This window comes from Lytechinus variegatus, chromosome 16, assembly GCF_018143015.1.
Source record: "Lytechinus variegatus isolate NC3 chromosome 16, Lvar_3.0, whole genome shotgun sequence".
NCBI lineage: Eukaryota > Metazoa > Echinodermata > Echinoidea > Temnopleuroida > Toxopneustidae > Lytechinus > Lytechinus variegatus.
This window is the reverse complement of record NC_054755.1, coordinates 12,144,220-12,153,413: the sequence shown is the minus strand read 5'-3', so window position 1 is coordinate 12,153,413 and position 9,194 is coordinate 12,144,220.

Below are 9,194 nucleotides of genomic sequence, written 5' to 3'. Positions count from 1 at the left end.
GTTAAATCAGCTGGCTCGCTTCGCTCCATTAATTAAACACGTAATGTTCTTGAAGATCTTATAGATAGATAGATAGATAGATAGATAGATAGATAGATACATAGATATCATAGATAGATAGATAGATAGATAGATATCATAGATAGATAGATAGATAGATAGATATCATAGATAGATAGATAGATAGATAGATAGATAGATAGATATCATAGATAGATAGATAGATAGATAGATAGATAGATAGATAGATAGATATCATAGATATATAGATATCATAGATAGATAGATAGATAGATATCATAGATAAATAGATATCATAGATAGATAGATAGATAGATATCATAGATAGATTGATATCATAGATAGATAGATAGATAGATAGATAGACAGACAGACAGACAGACAGACAGACAGACAGACAGACAGATAGATAGATATATAGATAGATAGATATCATAGATAGATAGTTAGATAGATAGATAGATAGATAGACAGACAGACAGACAGACAGACAGACAGACAGACAGACAGACAGATAGATAGATAGATAGATAGATATCATAGATAGATAGATAGATAGATACATACATACATAGATACATAGACATACAAAAATGGTATTTATTATAATGAAATCCAATTTGCAGCCAAGGGCTGAAATTACATGAATTTTTACAAAGTAAAATGATAATATACAAGTAGAGTATGTGTTTGTGTGTGTGTGTATGAGTTTTTGTCAGACGTGTATCAATCAGGTATGATTATTCACGTCTGGGACCGACCTTTAACGTCACCATCCGAAAGACGTGATAAGGGCTCGAACCTCGAACATCTTCATCAGTTTGTAACTTCCCCACAGCTCGGATTACAGGCGCACGCCACAACGCCCAGATATAGATGAGTAGTCGATGACTCAAGATGGCGATATATTGGTTCGTGTCTACTTTAAAAAAAAACATAATATAGGAAAGGGGTACAGAGAGAAAGGTATAAAGAACCGGGATAAAGAAGTAGTAATGTCCGAATAAGGAGGAGTCGGAGACTAAAACATGGACCCTACTATAGGGTCCATAATATAATGAACATTATTCTGTAGTTTAGCAATGAATAAAACAATGATTTGGGTTGGAATTATCTATTGTTGTCAATTGTTATAAAATTGTGAGCCCTTCAGTGATAGGTATCATCCGTGCATAATATAAGGACCATTATTCAAATATACCTAGACCACTGGATAATCTTTCCGGGTATATAGGAAAGTGGAGTGGTGTGTGTGTTTGAGTTTCGTCAGACGTGTATCAATCAGAAATGATTATTTACGTCTGGGACCGACCTTTAACGTCACCATCCGAAAGACGTGACCAGGACTCGAACCTCGAACCTCTGCATCAATTTGTAGCTTCCCCGCAGCTTGGATTATAGGCGCACGCCACAACGCCCAGTTAGTGGGATACCATAAATAATTTGTCATAAGATGGCGCACTGCTCTAAAAATCCAAAGCGATGACAAAAAAGTGTGTAGTAGACTCCAACGGGGCATATGACATTAAAACAAGTTTGTTATAAAAGCTACAATGGATGACAGCAAATCTACCATGCTCATGGTAAAGAATCCTAGCATTTTCAATTTCCGTCTGCATACATCAAGATAGGCAACTACCTTTTTTTTGTTAGGCGGACTGTATTTCTCATTGCCAACACTTTCTCTTTTTAAACGCCGAACTTAGTTAGTGAATTTGATTTGCATCATATTGTAGCTTTTGTTATATATGTTTTTTGCAAGACTAGTATTAAGTTTTATTCATTTACATTTTTTACGAAAAGGTATGTGAATTACCATGATTTCAACAAAAAAAAATTTGCAGGATTTTCTGCATTTATTGAAATAATATACATAACAAATTAACAATGCTTGAAACATAATCATAATATAGCATAAAGTACATAACCAAGTGACAATCTTATATGTAGTGACTGAAGACATGAAAACATTAAAAAAATATATATATATAATGAGTAAAATGCAGAGGCAAACTATATAAGCAAATACGTGCTTGAAGCATAGCAGCCAAAAAAGGGAAGGGCTACATGGAAACTAAGAAATTGTGTCTGTAAAAAAAAATTAATGTCACGAATCATCAAACCAAGGGAAAAAAGGTAGAAATTGAAAAATGAAGTGTGTGCTAGTGGGTGCAAGTGCAGTTGGGAGATTTATGAATATCTGGATAAAAGGTATTTTTTTAATGAAGCTTTAAAAGAAAAGACAGATGCAGTTAGTTTGATATGATTGGGTATGTTGATCCATATATCTGGGCCGTGGTGTCTTATTGTTTTCTGTGCTAAAATTATTTTCGGGTTTGTCAAATGAGAGTCTGATGAGTGACGTGTAGGATATGAATGAATGTCCCTATAAGTAAAAATGTTTTGAAAGGATGTAGGTATAGCATTGATTGAGAATTTGTACATAAAAATGGCAGATTGTAAAGTATGGATATCGTTTATTTTCAACGTTTTGAGTTTCCGAAAAATGGGATCAGAGTGAGCTAAATATTGCGAGTGGGAGTAAATACGGAGTGCCTTTTTTTGAAGGCGCAGAATTGAATCTATTTTTGTTTTATTGCTGTTACCCCACAATATATTGCAATATGAAATGTGTGATAAAATAAAAGAATTGTACAACATAAATAGTGATCTTTGGGAAAGACAATATTTGAGTTTATAATATACCAATACCTCTGGCAACTAGTGTGCTAACATTATGAATGTGGCTGTTCCAAGTTAAATTAGAATCGATTATTACCCCTAAAAATTTTGTCTCTTGTTTTTCAACGAGACTTATGTTATTAATTTTAATGGAACCACGAAATGTATGTTTAGAATTAAGGTGTTTAAAGTATATGAAATTTGTTTTGTTAATATTCAAGGAGAGTTTATTCGACTTAAACCACATAGACAATTTATCTAATTCGTGATTAAATATTGTTTCAAGCATGTCTAAGTTTTTGTGAGAATAAAATACATTAGTGTCATCAGCAAAGAGAACATAGGTAAGTACAGGTGATGCATTAATTATATCATTCATATAGATTAGAAATAACAGTGGGCCTAGGATGGAGCCCTGTGGTACCCCACACTTAACGGTACAAACTTGGGATGATTTATAATGAAAATTAACATACTGACGTCTGTTGGATAAATAATCAGTAAACCATGATAAAACAATACCTCTTATTCCGTTAGTCTTTAATTTACACCAAAAAATATGGTGATCCATGGTGTCAAATGCCTTTGATAGATCCATAAAGACCCCAACGGTGTGTACATTTTTAGAAAGTGAATCTATTATTTTGTCATGTAGTTGTAAGATTGCATAGTCGGTTGAATTATTTTTCCCAAAGCCATATTGATTTGAGATTAACAATTTATTTGTGTCCAGAAAAGAGTATAATCGTATATAAACAATTTTTTGGATATGCTGGGTAATAATGAAATGGGACGGTAGTTAGAGATTTGGCAAGGGTCTTCTTTTTTGTAAATAGGAATTATTTTTGCAATTTTTAGTTGATCCGGGAAAATTCCATTTGAGAGAGATAAATTGAATATATATGAAAGCGGAGAAGCTAAAAAATGAATTATTTCTTTAAGTAAACATACACTGATACCGTCATGGCCACTGGATTTGGTAGATTTAAAAGACCGAACAATTTCTATGATTTCATGAGTATTGGAAGGGTTAAAAAATAAAGAATGTTCGGCATGATTACTTATACATGTCGAAAAGTCATTGGCATTAGATGCAATTTTAGATGCAAGGTTAGGACCAACATTGGTAAAAAAAGAATTAAATGCATTAGCAATTTCGGAAGGGTCTTGCGTTTTATGCCCGTTTAAAAGGAAATCAACATTGTTAAAATCATGCGTATTTTTATTTAACATTTCATTTACTGTACGCCACAATGTTTTGTTATCCTTGTTTTCAATTTTATTAGAAAAGTACGATCTTCGAGCCAAGCGGATTATTGAGGTTAATTTATTACGGTATTTCTTGTATTTGTTTTGATGTTCTTGAGTTGGTGATTTAAGCGATATCTTATATAATCGATTACGGGTGAATATTGATTGAATTATACCTTGGGTGATCCATGGTTGTTTATTCTTATTTTTATGGGGTTTGATTCTTGTCAGTGGTACATTTTTGTCATAATAGTAAAGAAGTTTATTTAAAAATATGTCATATGATTTATTGATATTGTCTTCTCTATAAACATCTGCCCAACCCTCTGCACTCAAATCAGTTTTGAGAGATTGTATGTTACGTTTAGTTTCTTTTCGTCGAGTAATTTTTTCGTTATTTTGTTGTTTTGGTGTTTGTCATCTTGACATATCGTGAATTAATGGAACTATTTTTATTTTTCTTCTCATCCTTCTTCTTCTGCTTCTTCTTCTTCTTCTCCCTCTCCTCCTCCTCCTCCTTCTTCTTCTTATCATTTTTTTTATTATTTTTTCTACTTCTTCTTCTCCTCCTTCTTCTTTTTGCTTCTTCTTCTTCTCTTTCTCTTTCTCCTCCTCGACACTTTTATCAGTTTATCACAAAATCAAATTTTGTGATAGATTTTGACATAATATGCAGGGAATAATATCATATTTACCAATTTCTGTTTACTTTTCTTTTCTCTCTTTTTATTCTTTGTCGTGATTTTTTGGGGGGAGAGGAGGGGCAAGAGCAATGCCATCCATCTGTATGCCACTGTTCAGCACATGTTTGTCTTCTTTTCCCCTTTTTTTCTTTCTTCATCTTCTCCTTCTCCTCTTCCTTTTCTTTCACTGCTTGTGGGCGATTCCATGCTAGAAAAATCAAACATTTTCTTTTGACTTTTCAATCTGTCTAAACAAATGAGGAACTTCAATTTGTTTTGTGGTAATAATAGAGTACTATACTATGTAGTCATGTACAAAAAATGACAACCAGCAAACATCATGCATTATGTTGTCCATAGGTATATAGATTAGAGGTGCAAATGTTGCGTGTTGTACGGGACATTTCTGAGTCCCGTACGACACATATTTTCACCGAAAAATTCACCCATAATCAATTTTTTTGGTTATCGGTTTTTCACACTACTACCCAATATAACTTAAAAACACTGACAAAAAAAGAAAATTGTATTGCTCAAGCATTCAGCTAAGAGACTAGGAATTGTTGTCGAAATGTCCAGTATGAAACTTCTGAATCGCCCATGTTACTAATACCCTCAGGGCATCGATCATTGAGCAAACACGGAGCGCTAATTAGAAATTGATGAGAGTTTAATTGTAGCATTCGGAAAACAAAAGACGTTTACCCTTCCCGTTGTCAGCGGTTGCTCGGTAGTTATGTAACAATGGTGCAATATTGGTTCTATCTATATTATATGAACACTCTGGTGAAATCATAAAGAGGAGAGTATATTTAGCTATAAAAGTGGAGACACTTAAGATAAAACTGCCTATTGCAGTGTCATGCATTGTTTCTGAAACCCAAGGGCGGAAATCTCCCCCCAAAGGTAGGGGGGACCAGGGGCTGGGAAATTTGACAAGCTAAAAACAAATAAGAAAAAAAAGGTCATCACTGCTGACAAATGTCAGGTCATTTCGACCAAAATAAATTTGACAAGCAAAAAAAAAAAAGGTTATCAGCCCAAATGTAAGGTCATCTCGTCCAAAATATATGTCTTATTTCGATTTGTAATCATATATTTCTTTCCATCATAAAAGACCGAAAATAGTAGAGGGACATTTGATATTGTCCCTACTATTTTGGGTAGGAAGACGCGTCCCCCCCCCCCCCCCGAGATTTCCGCTCATGCTGAAACTTTCGCGTTTTCATTAAACAGCACAAGTTGTTCCATTTCCACTAATTTTGCTTTTCTAAATAATCCTACCAATTTAATTAATACAATCATTGTTACTTGTATGAAGGTGGGGTTGTTTTTCAACCTACCATGATAGATCTAAAAAATTACATAATTTTTCACAAATCAGTGAAATGCAGATTATTAGTGGTATGAGGAACCAATCATGCCATATTTTTGTATTGTAATACTAAATATTTCATATTTTCCATTCTCCCACCAATCATCAATTCTTCCCTTCTTATATTAAAGTCATTTCTTTTGTCCTTGATCATTCTTCAAAAGATATTATTTCTAACCTTGTCATTAGATGTGACATAGGTTGTTGCACTGTGTGTTAAAAAAAAAACACTCCCAAATGAACATGTATGCTCGAGCTGGGCACCGAACAGTTTAACAAGCAAAAAGGGAAAAAGGGTTTCGTTCGAAAAAGAAGGTGATTTGGGTAAAATCTTTACATTGGCCTACATCTTGATATCATAGCAGAAAAATATTGGAGGTGTTCATCACCCCCAAACACCCATGCTTCCCAGGGCATGCCTCCCCCTTCCTCCACCTCCCTATCTTATTCTCCCTCCCCCTTCTCCCCCTCCCTCCCTCCCCCTTTCTCTCTCACTCTCTCTCCCTTTAATAATCATTAGGAACATTAAAATGATTATATAATTTCGCAAACAATAGCTGTGACGTATGACAAGATCCCGCGAAGGAAGCAATTAGATCTGGACGACACTTCATTAGTCGCTATCGGAAGCTATGCTGGCGATCGCGATTTGATCGGTTGGGCCCTGTTCTCTGCTCGGTATAGAAAGTGACAAATTTCTTCAAATATCCGGGAGATTTGTTTTTAAGTCGTGTTTGGTAATACGGTCTACTTCAAGTTGCGAAGGAAAATTAAGAGTAACTGAGAAGTACTTTTACCACCGGGTCCTTGAAGATTTTACTTAACTGATCAATTCACTTTTTTCCTGAGCAATCCATTTTTTTCTGAGCAATTCATCATTTCTGACCAGTTCACTTTTCAATGCAGTAAACTTCATCTACAGTCAGTTACAAGACGTCGAACACCCCCATCTATATTTTAAGTCTATCGGTTTTGAGAAAAATCAACTTCATTTTTACTGTTTGCACTTTCTTCATTGTTCTGAGAAACTTGGAAATTACGCGATTCGTCACAAGAACGGAAATTCGGCCTCCTTCTGACCTATCCCGCCTTCCAGGCAAGCAGGTATGATGTTGGTAACATCTTCAAAATTTGAAGCGGGATGCTTTCACATTTTCCCAAAGTGAACAGAAAGAAAAGATCTCCTTCACATCAATGGGCCAAATGCTTTACTTGAACGACAGGTGTATCTTTCCATGCCGTCGCGATCAGGATAAAAATATGATATGAAAATGATAAGTCGAAGACGCGGACCATTTTGACGATCATCAAAATAATACATTTTCTGACTAACTTTGAAGATATTTGATTTGTAAAATGGAAGAAACTTTGACATACTGTTGCCTCTGCAGAAAGGGATGTTGGTTTCTGGCCGGCTTTGGACTCTTTGGTAAGCATTTTTACATTTCCAAAAACAAATCTATTTACCCTTCATTATTATTATTTTGTTATTCTGTTATTTCTACTTCATTTATTTATTCATTCATTTATTTGGGGGTTAATCTACTGATACAAATAAAGCTCATCTGTTGTCATTAATATCATATAATACGTATTCATGTATGGGGGACATTTTATAACACTTTTTTATCGCGTTTCGTTAGTTCCCCCTTTAAACACCCCTAAAAGGAAGCGGGTTTTCTACTGTGAGTGCAAAATGGACACAATTTTATCACTTTTCCCGTTTAATTTCTGTTTCTAATGCTTCGAAAAGGGACATCGTCATCCTAACGTCCAAGAAGAAGTGAGAGAGAGAGAGGGGGGGGGGGGGGGGGGGGGGGGGGGGGGGGGGGGGGGATTTCTCATTTAGAATTACATGATACTAACCATGTAATAATTTGGACCAAGGGGTGGGGGCTAACGACCACTATGCCCCACCCTTGGATCACCGTCTGTACGTTTGCAATATGAATATAATACACCCGATGCCTCACAAATGGTCCAAGTTTTATCACAGTACATTTACTATGCTGTGTTGAGGATGTATGGGTGTGTGTGTGTGAGGGAGAGAGAGAGGGGGGGGGGGGGAGATAGAGGGGGGGGGGTAAAGCATTATTGCAAAATATTGAATAAAGTAGTGTTTAAAAATTAATTCTTGAAGAATCGTAATTCAAAGTGACGTCATATCATAAATTATTTGGCAATACTGACTATTCAAATTAAACCATAAATCATATGAAGAAATCTGATTTGAAATTAAATTGAAAAGAATGTAAGAAATGTGGAAAGAAAAGAAACATCGAAAATCCACAGTATCTATCAAAACTTTTTTATAATGGAAAATGACGTAAAGACTTGTTTTACTTTTCCATTTTCTTATTAGAAGTCGATCTATGTAAACTTTGTATCGGAAACATATACCCAGAGACCAGAAAATGTCTAATTAGGTTCTAATTATCGTCTCGGCGCTCATAACACATTAAGGTAAAAGTCAATACCCGTAATGAAATATTGATTTTTCTCTCGAGATTGGAGTGTTTAAATCTAGGTTCATACTCACTGTAGAAATCGCCGCGATGCTCTGCTAAAGAATATACTTTGCGGAATTAAAAGAAATAGGAGTTATGTCAGTTTCAGGAACCGCGGAACGGTTTTGAAAGTGGGGGAGGGGGGACTGACCATGAAAAAAATCAGAATCAGATGGTAATTTGTACGTTTTGGAAAAAAAGAGGGGAGGGGACTGAAGCCCACCCAGCCCCACCCCGTTTTCGCGGTCCCAGACTCTTTCGGACTCATCATTCCTAGAGAGAAATAATGTGTTTAGTAGCGTAATGAACCAAAATTTTTGCAGGGGGCCTGACGTGCTGTATGAGGCGAATCTCCCCCCCCCCTGAAAAAAAATCTCTGTACGACCGAAACGAGCGTTAAAAAATTACCTTTTAAGTACAAAACTCTAATTTTCTGACAGATTTATTTACAAAGTATTCAGAATTTGATATCATGTTTCTCATATATTCCTTTCCTATTCTTTCCTTTTCTCCCATTTTTCTTGGTTTTGAAAAGCTCTTTCGAGGTATAGTTATAAAACTTCAGTTTGACCACATTTGCCTTCTTTTTTTCAACCGAGCTCGGAGCGTGAGAAGAAGAAGAAGAATAAAAGGGAGAAAAGGGAAGAAGAAGAAGAATAAAAAGAAGAAAAGGAA